Source organism: Humulus lupulus, chromosome 5 (genome assembly GCF_963169125.1).
Source record: "Humulus lupulus chromosome 5, drHumLupu1.1, whole genome shotgun sequence".
Taxonomy (NCBI): Eukaryota; Viridiplantae; Streptophyta; class Magnoliopsida; order Rosales; family Cannabaceae; genus Humulus; species Humulus lupulus.
The window spans coordinates 43,614,297-43,626,974 of record NC_084797.1 but is presented as its reverse complement, the minus strand read 5'-3'; positions in this window follow the sequence as shown (position 1 = coordinate 43,626,974).

Here is a 12,678-nt window from a genome sequence, read left to right as displayed (position 1 = left end):
TATATATATAATAATTCAATTCAATTATTTATTTCATTTAAAACATTTGTCAACTAAAATTCCTTTAAGGGCATTATTCTGAAAAGGTATATCAAATTATTAGCTTCTATATATAACTTTCTACGAATATTGTTTCACATGATCATTACCAGCAACTCCAAGCTGAGGGTAAATGGGCACCTGATGGCCCTGATGATGTGCTGGCGAGGGTGTTGGGCACTCCTGAGCCTCGAGGACGTGTTAGGGCTAGAGGGCACGGTGTGTCCTGCACAGTATACTAGAATATTCCAACACCTAACTCAATGAAAAATAAGTTTGGAAACACCATTAGAAATGAGTTTGAAGAAAGATTTCAGAAGAACAACATCGTCAACAAGCACAACGTCTAGAAGAACGCCTATAACAACAAGATGAACTCTTGAGAAAATTTATGGCCCAACAGAGTGGACCGGGATCCAATATTGGAGTCCCACCAGTGCCACCATCCTAATATGTGCCCAACCCATCAGTGCCACCAGTGTATGCGTCCTACTATACTCCTGACCCACTAGTGCCTCAAGCAAATTATCAAATTATTGCACTACAACTACTTTTGCAAGACGTAATTGACCTTTCATGAAGATTCCAAAGCCAAATAGATTTCTTTACTCTTTCAACATGCTCATTTGTATATAACTTGTTTCTTGCACAGGGTTGAGTATGCCAATTATCCATTGGTTCACTGTCAAACGTTGTTGCATCAGGTAAACTCGTTGAAAGAAAGGCAGACAACAAATACCAAGTAATGATTACTAGCGTTCTTAAGCCAACGACTCCTCTCCCTTTTGCATATCCTGATGTGGATATGTACATAGTTGCTCAAGCCATTGGGGTGCTAATAGCATGACCTAAGGAATTGGTCATTATATCTAATGATATATATATCAGGAGGTGATGCCATATTTTTACATAAATATCTTTACTATTGTAGATTAATTTGTTTGTATTTTTTTTTATTTTTGATATTATACAGGCTCCTTCTACAAGTAGGACCAAATCACAAAGACCAAAAGCTCCATCAACACAACAACCACGAGAAAGAAGGCGACCACAAACTCCTCCAACACAACCCCACACTCCATTGGAACAATTACACAATATCGCATCTCAGTGGGCTAATGGCGAGTGTGTAAATCTAGGCATAGAGTATGAAGTTTTTCATTAGGATATGTCTCACTATTATATATGCAAGGATGATATACTTCAGTTCGCTCAAAAGGAGAAGATTGGACAAGCAGTTGTTAGCTACATGTGATATATATCTCACAAAGTTTGTTCATTTATGTTTCTAATTTGATTTATTCATTCAGATAACAGTTTTTCTAATTATATTTTTGTATTAGGTTCATTTACAGTTATGTGGTACAACAAGGTCGCCAAAATAAGTTTTTATTTGTCAATCCTAATATTGTAGCCACTCAAGGGAGTTCATTCGAAGACCGTGTTCAAAATTTGTTCAGATAATGCAATGAAGTAAAATCAAGAGAATAAGTTATGCTTGTCCCTTGGAACCATGGGTAAGTTTAAAACTTTGTCTTTATTTGAAATTTAAGTTATAATTTGTTTGTTTTATTTCTTATGCAATGAACATTGGATGTTGCTTATATTGGCACCACATGCATATCATGCTTATTGTTGTGATCCAGTGAAGTTAGAACTGAATAACCATGAGGAGATTGTATCAATGATCATCAACGCTTTCAATCTTTTTTTCTCTATGAATCTTCCTAATGTCGAGATCCCTAATAATCTACGCATTAAGCAACCTCACGTAAGTAATTGCAACTTAAAATTTTGAACTTTTATAATTATAAAGTAGAATAATATTTATGTATTTTTTTACCAAGTGTCAATTTAATAATGAATTACTCATAATTTTATAATTAAGCAATTATAGACAAATATATAAAAAAAAAAAAGAGCTATCATTGAGCTCCACCAGTTCGCCCAGCCGAGTTGACCTCCTCGCCATCTCCCTCAACTACCCCGGAAGCCTCACCAGTCTCTGACGGTTCTTGTAAGATCCGAGCCTTGGATCTTGCAAGGTACAGATCCCACAGCTCGACCCCCATGAAAGAGAAGTTCCTATCCGGGTTGAAGGGCAAGCACTGGTATAGTATCTCTTCCATGGAAGACAATGAAGTCGCCTTTTCTTCTTTGACTGCGGCCTCGGCCTCGAGCAGTTTCACTTTGGCTTCATCAACCTCGGGTTGAAGTTGTGCATTTTAAGCCTGGAGGGCAAACAATGCAGTCTTTGCAGCCTGCTCGCTTTCTTGGGACGAGGCGAGAGCGGCCTTGGCATCATGCTCACTCTTTTGAGCAGCTACCAAGGTAGCTTTGGTGGCTTGCTCGCCTTCTTGAGCAGCTGCCAGGGCAGTGTTGGCAGCATTTAGTTAAGCCTGGAGCTCATCATTCCTAACCCTAGCCCGGGCAATGCTGTGATACTGGGCCAGGAAAGACTGCAAAATAATGAAACAAGTCAATAATAAGGAATTTTTCACCAAGGAAAGATAACTTACAGTGAGGTTCATCCCCATAGCTGACTCCATGACATTCTTCAGGCTGCACTCCTCGATGGTCCTCAGATCCCTCGAGTTGGCCTTATAAGAGTGCCCCACCATATGGCTCGCCGTCTCATAAATGATGCCCCAAAAAGCTTCAGGGACCTTTTCCAGATCCTGGGGATCTACTTGCTTTTGAACGGTGGGGGTTGGGATGACGGGGGCTGGAGGCTCAGCTTGTATTACTTGGGCCTAAGGAGGAGCGAATTGAGGTGGAGGGGGAGGAGGTGGAACCCTAGCAATAACAGTACTCACCGAAAATGATTCCTAAGTTGAGCTCGCGTCTTTCCCCTTGGCAGGGAAATTGGAGGTGTTTCCCAGTGCAGGGGGTTTTCTTTGAGATCCTGGGCCTCTTTACGGTGGGACCCAAGTCGATTTTCGTTGTCTGAAAAACAGTTCAGAGGTCAGGAGCTCCAGGTTGTTCCATCTCTTTGCCTAATAAGAGCAAAACAGAATTAGTTTACAAATAAGGTTGTCAAAAATATACATAAAGAAAGAAAATAAACAAAGATCCTACCCTCCGAGCTGGGGGAGGAGTCTATTATCACGGCCTTCGGCCTTGGAACTAATGGAGGTGAGGGAGAGTCTAGGGTTAGTATTTTCGGGATCCTAAGGGATTCAGGATCAAGTCCTTCCTTAGGGCTAGATTCATCTACATATTGTCTAAATCCAAGGCCAAATGCACCCTGGAGCAGAGAAGACTAGGTCCTACGGTTGGTTCCATACTCCTCAAAAATGGAAGATCTAAAGTTTAAAGTGTTGTCAACAACAACTATACCCTTAGGGTAACTACTGTCATGGCGTACCACTAGGTGGTCTACGCATTGGAGTAGGGTTATATTACGATCTGGGTTATGAGGATGACGATGGACAAGCTGATTCAGGTTAAATCGAACTAACCTAAAATTGGCAACAACCTTATCTAATTCCCTATAGGGGTATGGGTACTGTTGCCCCTGATGCAACTCGTTCTAAATCAGGTTCCCAGGCAGCCTCAGGAGCTTGCCTTTATCTCAAAAGAGGCACCTCGTCCTCAGTGGCTAGCAAGGCCTCCTCTTGAGAGGAGGGAAGCTCACGGATCACCGAAAGGGTAGCCCAGGACCTCAAGGCCAGCGTTCGATCTTCATTGATCAACTTGCATGCCAGCATCGTGATGTCATTCATGACCTGGCAGTAATCCTTCTCATTGGGTGGAAGCCCAGACAACTTCTCATATTGACCTCTGAGGGTCGCGGACTTTCCCGTACTCGCAAATGTGGCAACACGAGAAACAAATTTAGTTAAGACATGTACAAAAGAAACATCTTGAAAGGAATAAAAATGTCATGAGCTGAAGACACAAAAGTAAGGAACTTACGAGGCCGGTTGAAGTATCGATGTTCACAATTTCAGAACCCATTCGACATAAAGAACAAGTCTTTATAGTCGTTGGATGGCGGGGAAGCTCAATGACGGGGGTAGAGTTGGGAAACCTTGTGATAATAGAATCTGTCACCTCTCCCTTTCTGCTTCAGGCTAGCTTTGAGGCAGAAAAAGTAGAGTATATCTGCTGGGGTGGGGACCTCCCACTTATGCTTCAAAAATAAATATTTCAGCCCCGCCAAATGTCTATAAGAATTTGGGGAGATCTGAAATGGATCCAACTTCACGTAATTTAAAAAGTCCGCGAAGTATTGGTCCAGGGAAGAAAGGCCCTAGCCTTCAAGTTCTCATCACTCGTCATCTTAGAGAGGGGAGAAGCTTCGTTCTCCTTCCAACATAGGTCGGGCAAGAAGAGTTCTGGTCCCAACCTCTATGTTGTGACTCAGCATGATTTTGTTCACCCTCCCATGGGTCGTGATCATTGATACGATACGTTCATCCTCGAAGTAGGCATTTGGGTCAACCACCAGCTCCTTCTCCACTACCAAATTGAAGTGCGGGATGGGAGACTCTGGGTTGACCTACTTCCCCTTGTTCTTCTGCTGAGCGGATAAGCTTGATGCATTATTCTTTGAGGCAGTTTTCTTGTGAGGAGCCATCAGATCGCCTAACGAGCAGAATGACCTTGTTAGTAGGCAACCTAAGAGGATTTAAGGTCTATGACACAAGGGTATGAAGGGAGGAATGGTTTACTTTTGTTATATGAGCTGAGGTTAGCCTCAGCCCCATTGCGTGATGCCACGCGATACCCTAAGTTATGCACCTCGGTTTCCTAACAGACCCCTGATATTTAGGGATCCGTGTGTCAGACCACAAGACCATTACTTACCTTGGGAGGCGGTTTAGTACAAAACCACCCGAGAAATGTAACCTCTAAGCTATCTGGTTTGAAACCTAAAAACCCTTCGTTTCCTTTATCTTGAATGGGTATTCTCTAAATTAATTCACCATTAAAATTTCCAAGATTTACCTAAAATTACCCAGAAATTTCCCAGTTTTGTGAATGTCTTATTTCTAGAGATTTTTTTTTCGGACTCACCTGTTGAACCTAAGTTGAAACATATTCCCTAAAAACATTTAGAAATAATCTAACGGTGACTACTATGAAGATAGCGGATGAACATGGCGAAGAACAAAAGTCCATAAAAAAAAACTCTTAAAACCAAAGAATGAGATACTTACAGTGTGTTCTTCGATGATGATATGTAGACTTTGCAAAGGGAAGTTCGTGGAAAAATTCTGAGTGACTAGGTGTGGTGAACGATTTTTGGGGAATTTTGGAAAATAAGAAAGGCTCGAAAGTGCAGAAAAGGAAATTTTTTTAAATGAAAGGTGGTGAAGTCAAAACTTGGCCACCCTTTTTATACATAAATTATGTAGATTGATCTAGGCCATCCAATTAATTTAGTTCAAGATCCAAGGGCCAAGGTTAAATAGACAAAATAGTGGCAAAAAGTTGAGAAAATAATTATTGCAGTCCTCGAAACCTGAATAGACGCCAATTGCAATACACCACGTGTCTAGTACTCAAGTAATGTGCAGACATAGTTTTGTGTAACAGAATTCCAAAAGCCCCTACTATGTAGGTCAGAGAGTGACAACATCATACACGAGTAGGGACTTGGGGGGCAAATGTTGTACCCTAATTTTAGCTCGAGTTCATTCACTCGGCTTGGGTATAGCTGGAAAATAAATATACATAGAAATAACCAATGGAATGATGTTTTCTTTATCCACATAGAGAACTCTAGTTTCATATGGACACGTGTGGTATTAGGTGTTTTGGGTTTAACCCGAGCTACAAACACGAAGGTTGTGAAGTGCGAGCTCATAATATTCAAGGGACAGTCAAAATACGAGCTTGGAGGAGATATTCAGCTTGTGGTAATTTGAACATATTGCACGCCCACGGATCCCTAGAAACTCGGGTCCTTTTACGCGTTTATTTATGACCAGGTTGTGATATTTAATGTCCCAAATATTAGGAGAACATTTATTGTATGATAAAATCATATCCCATTATAAATGGGAAATATATGTATTAAATGTAATAAATATGTATATGCGTGATTGACTCACGCGATTAGCCAAACCTATCCATGGAATTTCTCTACATATACTTGGAATATTGGACAGAAAAAGGGTCCATTATTTTGTAATACTGAATAGAGAGGAAATATCAATAATATAGACTCGTCGACTTGGTGGATTATTACCACTAAACCACGTAAAAGATTTCTGTTCTTGTGAATTCATTTCGATTTTCATTATGACTTATTTCTAAGCACTAATCTACATTATTATTTCTTAATACACTGTTGGCGAAAAACCGCGTTAACAGTATTTGTAACAACCCAAAAATCACTAATAAGGCTTAAGGGCCTCGATTAGTATGTCGGGAGGGCATAATTGGTTTGTGTGTGATTTATTCAGTTTAATCCATGATTATGTGATAAGCATTCTTATGTGATTATATGGATATGTGAAATGCATGACTACGAGTATTAGTATGCATATAGGCCCTGTTTAGGGGCATATTTGTAATTTTAGCCCTTTGAGGGCATAAATGGGATTATTTGCGATAAATTGTTAAGACCGCATTATTATGTGGATGTATTTGCAGCATAAGGCTCGAGGCGATCCTAGTGAGCGGTTTAGAGAAATAGTCACGGTGGGGATTTATACCTGGCTCGGGGGAGCCTGGGGGTATTTCTAGGAATTTGGGAAATACATTGGAGACTATTTGACATTGGGTAAAATAATTGGTGATTAATTAGATAACATGATTTAATTGGTAAATGTTAGGGACACTCGAGGAATTAGCGGGAATTGGGAGCAAATGACCAAAATGTCGTTAGAGTGATTAAGAGACTTGGATTTAATTGGGAGGGAAAAAAGGGCCTTTTGATATTTAAAAGGGGATAAATGATGTATTCTGTTCATTTTAGACTCTAGTGGAAGTTGTAGAAAAGGGTAGAAGCTGAACAGGAAAGGAAAGAAAAAGAAGGAAGAAAACAGAGTACCAACCCTGTCTCTCTCTCTCACACAAATTGTTATCTCACTATCCCTCTCTTATGAATTTGAAGCTGAGAATTCAGAGAAAGTCTAGGCTAAGTCTTGGAACTTTGATTCTTGAAGTAAATGAAGGGGGTTAGCTGGAATTATTTCTCAAATTAAGGTAAGGTTTAAGGTTGTTTTTGAGATTTCTTAGTTTTGTTGAGGTTGATTTCTGAACTTGAATTTTGGATGGGAATTTAAGGACTTAACTTGGGGATTGGAGGAACTAAAGTTGGAAGGGTACTGAGAGCAACCTAGGGTCGGATTCTCCCATTAAAGGTAATAATTTCTGGTCTTGATCATTTGAGTTCATGGGTTTCAGATGAAGTTCTTGAGCTTCAAGCTCAATTCTAGTATTCTGTGTTTGATGATGCTTGTAGCGAAGTTTTTTATGTTGTTAGGTTCGTTTAGCTGGGGTATAGTGAATTATAAGGTCAATTTTGAGTTTAGTTGAAGCTTGGATCGGGTCTTTGAAACTTTGGCTCGGGAAAGTTCGAAGGAAAAACCCAGAAGTTTTGCATGTGCTGGTTGTAGCGCTGTAGATCTAGGATAGGAGCACTATAGCGCTATGCTTGGTTTTTGGGGTGGCCAGGTCTCTGACTATAGTGTTGTAGCGCCCTTCTTGTGGCGCTGTAGTGCTACCCTGCCTCCAAAAATGGGTTTTGGATATTTTTCTTAGGGATTTTTCTTGGGGGCTCGGGGTTCGATTCCACCACCCTGTTTGGTGGAATTGGGCTTCCCGAAAGCTTAGGATTGGTTCCATAGTTGGATTACGAAATTGAATGTTAATGAGGATTCTATTTTACAGTTGTGACTAGGTGTGCGCTAGGGCTTGGACACGATCGTGCTTGAGGGTCGTCTCAATTAGCCAGAGCGCTCGGAATCAAAGGTAAGAAAACTACACCCGGTTATGTGGTTATGTTGGGACTAAGAGTTCCCTATACTTTTATGTAATGTTGTACGATGGTATTATGCCATGTGAACATGAAATAAATGGCATAAGAGTGCCATAATTAATATTGGCATACAAGGACGCAGCTCGGCCACTGGTAGCTGAGGTTAAGTATATAATCACTAAGCTCGGCCTTAGCGAGCAGGAGTTAGTGGGACAAACAGAGGGTGCGGCCTAAGGGCATCGACCTTGGATGTTGTGTGATATGTTTATTGTTATTAATCTGATGATAATGGCATGTTTATTACCTGAATGATTGACTATTGGTTTGCAGATTGATATCATGGATTATGTGAGAAATGTGTTCTGCTGAGTATTTGATTGATGATTTGTGAATTATCTGACTATTGATTATTTTTTATGCTGTGCATTATGGTTTTCTTGCTGGTCCTTGGCTCACGGGTGCTACGTGGTGCAGGTAAAGGCAAGGGCATGGTGGACCAATCTTGAGTTGGAGTGCTCTGGGGCAGAATGTACATAGTTAGCTAATTGGTCGCCGCGACCAAGGGATGATACAGGGACAGAAGAACCTAAAGTGCCTATTTTTCCATTATAGTGGCTTGTGGTTGTACATAAATTTAGGGTCACGTTTTCTACTAAATGACTTGATTATCAAGTCTTGCACCTTTATAATCACACAGTGTAACGACCTTGGTTATCCAGGGTGTTACAACTTGGTATTATAGCGTCCTAGGTTTAAGGGTTCCTGAAGACTGGCTAGACATGTGCATTCGTTGCTAAAGATAAGCTCGATTCAGGGTTTGGTAATTGTTTATATGTGTTTATATGCTTAAATGATTGGAAATAAATATGAATGACGAATCTGTTTGATTAATAGGGAGCATGAGATACTGATAGAGCCTGGCCCTTGACTGTTGTGTGATGATATTGAGGCATGCTTATTAGCATTGCTAAGCATGTGGATGAATATCTGGATAAATTGCTATACCTTGACTGCTTGTGATTGGTTTTGTTTCCAATGGTGATGCATTTAAGATTGTTACCCTGTCATCATAGTCTGACCGTCGAGTCATTGATTGCAGATTTACTTGGATAGCTATGTGTCCAAGATGATCTACATGACTATCGACACCAGGTCTGAGACTAGAGATGAAGACCAAGGCCAAAACCCTTCGCTAGTCCCTGAGAACTAGCAGTAGATTATGGCAGATATGCAAATTCAACTTCTGAGATAGCAGGCTCTGTTAGGGAGTGTTGCATCCATTGTGCCACCTGCAGTGGCACCGGTTATACAGCCAATGGAGGTTGGGAATAGATGGGAGCCATTGTATGAGCGATTCAAGAGACAACATCCTCCAACTTTTCAGGGAGGACCAGATCCACTAAAGGCTGAGTAGTGGATGAGTATGATTACCGCTATCCTGGACTTCATGAGGGTAGAGAGTCATGACAGGGTGGCTTGTGCCACATATATGCTGAGAGAGGATGCCCGTATCTGGTGGGAAGTAGCATCACAGACTAGGGATGTTACTACCCTAGGTTGGGATGGATTCAAGGATTTGTTCAACCAAAAGTATTATAATGTTACCATCAGGGTAGCAAAGGTGAATGAATTTGTGGGGTTGGTTCAGGGCAACATGATAGTTACAGAATATGCCCTAAAGTTCGACAAACTTGCAAAGTTTACATCGAATCTTGTGTCTACCGATGCACTGTAGAGTCCAAGAACTTCACTTAGCTAGTTAGATAGTAGTAGCAATAGTAATAGTTGTAGTATTTTTTATGACTATGGATTTTGGTTTAGACCGGGATTTAGTTGGACACTCGTAGCAACACTTGCAGATTTTTTAAGTTTAACCTATAGTTTAAGAATATTAATTATAACCTAAGGTTTAATTAATATGACTGATTATGAAGGTGATATTTATTATAATATAAGATTTAGATAAACCCAATAAGGAAATGACACTTGTCATGTGAATGTTTAATGAATAATTAAGTATTTTGAGGAATAAATTTATTAAGAGTAATATTTGAATATCCTAGGGTCTGCCAGCAGCTTTGAAATCGTTAGAGGACTTAGTCAAGGCTGTCTACTCAATTCAAATTAGGCTGAAAAAGTGCAATTACGTGTATAATATTTCAGCGTATGCCGATATATCGCAGCACTAGGGGCGATATATCGCCATAGGGGAATATGAAAAAAACGTAACTTCGCACGGCCACCTCGACGAGCCTTGGGCATATTAGCCCAGGCGATATATCGGCTGTAGTGCCAGATTTGTAAATGTTTTTGAAACCAAGCTTAATTTATTCCTTAACCTCTTGATAAGTCTAGAATCTTTTTGACCAAGCCTTCAGCCTCTGCTGAACGATTATTCAAAGATTTTTCAATTAAAAAGCCATTATTTTATTCAAGCTAAATACAGATCTTTTCATTCTTGAACTCTATAAATAGGACCTAGTACCCAGCCATTTATTCATTCATCAAGCTAAGTTCAGAGTCTGCAAGCTGCTAGGTTATTTTAGAGTGATAAACACTTGGGTTGGGGTTATAAGCTTCATCTTTATAAGCTTAATAAACACTCGGGAAATAAGGTTCATAGTATATTTCGGTTCGAGGTGTAGTTCAGTTATAGAAGCATTCAAGGTATTCCTTCTTCTAGTTCATTTCTGTGTTATTCTTATACTTTTTCTACTCAAAATCCTAACTCATATTCTATATTCTTGGTTAGGCATCTAAGATCTTAAACGTAAGATTCTTGGTAAGTATCTTTTCGATTGTATAGTTTGTTCATTTCATCCCTTTTCTTTAGTATACTCACCTTTCTATTATGGTTTTTAGGAGTGTTCCAAAGTCCCGATACTGTTCTCATATCCCTGTATATTGGTAAGGAAAATAGGATAGGATTTTATATGTTATATGTTATCTTATGATTGATGTGTTATGAAATGTTATACTATTTATGTTGGTAGACTTGGGCATATGACTTGTATAGCGAACAAGCCCCAATAAATTTATGGGCATATGACTTGCTTAGCTAGCAAGCCCCACAAATCTAATGGGCATATGACTTTATTAGTTAACAAGCCCCAAGTAATATAATGGCCATTGTAGTAGTATATGACATATGTTTATTGTATAGTATATGTTTATGATATAGCATATGTTATGTATATGATTTATGTTGTTAGTTTTTCCTTGCTGGGCATTAGGCTCATTCCTTTATGTTTTTATGTGCAGGAAAATAGCTATGGTGGTGGAAAGGTTCTTGGCAGCTTGGGGGTTGTGTATTGAGGCTGGATGGAATCGATGGACTGAGCGTTCGATTAGAGGATGAAGTCTTTAAGTCTTTAAATTATGATTTCTATGTATTATTTTTCGCACTTGATTTTGTAACCCATTTATTTAAGTTATGTTTTTCTTTATTTTCAAAACAATGGGATCCCATATCCTAAGTAAATATTTATGTATTCAAACATTTTCTTTACATAATAAAGTTATGATGTTTTCACATCTACGTTTTCTTATGATTAATATAGTAGTGATTAATGGTCCCAGGTCTAGAATAGTTGGGTCTTTACATGCACCTAGGCAAGATAGATTTATCAGAGGGATTAATGCTATGATAGCCTGAGATGTGAGGATTACAACAGTACCTGGGGCGACAACTTATGCCCAGGCTGTTGAGAAGGCTCTTACCGCTGAGGAAGTAGAGAACAAGATCTGGAGGGAGCGTGTTGCAAGGTGAGAGGATCACAGAGCGGTGCCTCCATATTCTGGGTCTGGTAGGGGCGGAGGCCCCAGTGATCTGAAGAGGAAGACCCCTGATACTTCGACCGCTCCTGGTCCTGATAGGAGAGGTCGAGGTACTCAGGGTGGCAATCAGGGAGGCAGTGATACGTGGAGGAGCTACCCCGAGTGCACCAGGTGCAGAAGATGCCATCCAGGCGAATGTCGGGCTAAGGCTTGTTATGTGTGTGGGGAGGTGGGACACCTCAAGAAGGGCTGCCCAACGGTGAAGAAAGGGGACGCATGGAAGGTGGATATCTTGACTCCAGCTCGAGTGTTCACCTTGACTCAGGCAGAGGTTGAGGCTAGTTCCTCGGTAGTGACAACTCATCTTTCTAGCACTAGCTCTCCTTTTATTGTATTGATTGACTTTGGTGCTACACATTCATTTGTTTCTAGTAAGGTGATTGATAGACTGTGTAGATCTAGTGAGTACTATATTGCGGGGTTTGGGACTATATTGCCTACAAGGGAACTGGTAGTTTCTAGGAGGTGGATTAAAGTGCTAGTGATGGTTGATGGTAGGGAGTAATCATTAGACTTGATTGAGTTAGGTATGGAGGACTTTAACATGATTTTGGGCATGGATTGGTTGGTTAGATACGGAGCTACTATTGATTGTAGGAAGAAAATGGTGACCTTTGAGCCGGAGGGCGAGGATCCCTTTATTTTCGTGGGTACAGTATGTGGACCCCGCATACCCATGATATCAGCATTGAGGGCTAGGGAGATATTACAGGGGGGATGTATAGTGTAATGCCACAAAATCCCTAATAAGGTTTAGGGCCTTGATTAGGAGGCCAGCAGGGCCATAATTGATTTATTAAGCCATTAAATGATTATATGCATGTTTATGTGAATTATATTATAAAATAATGATAAATGCATGAATA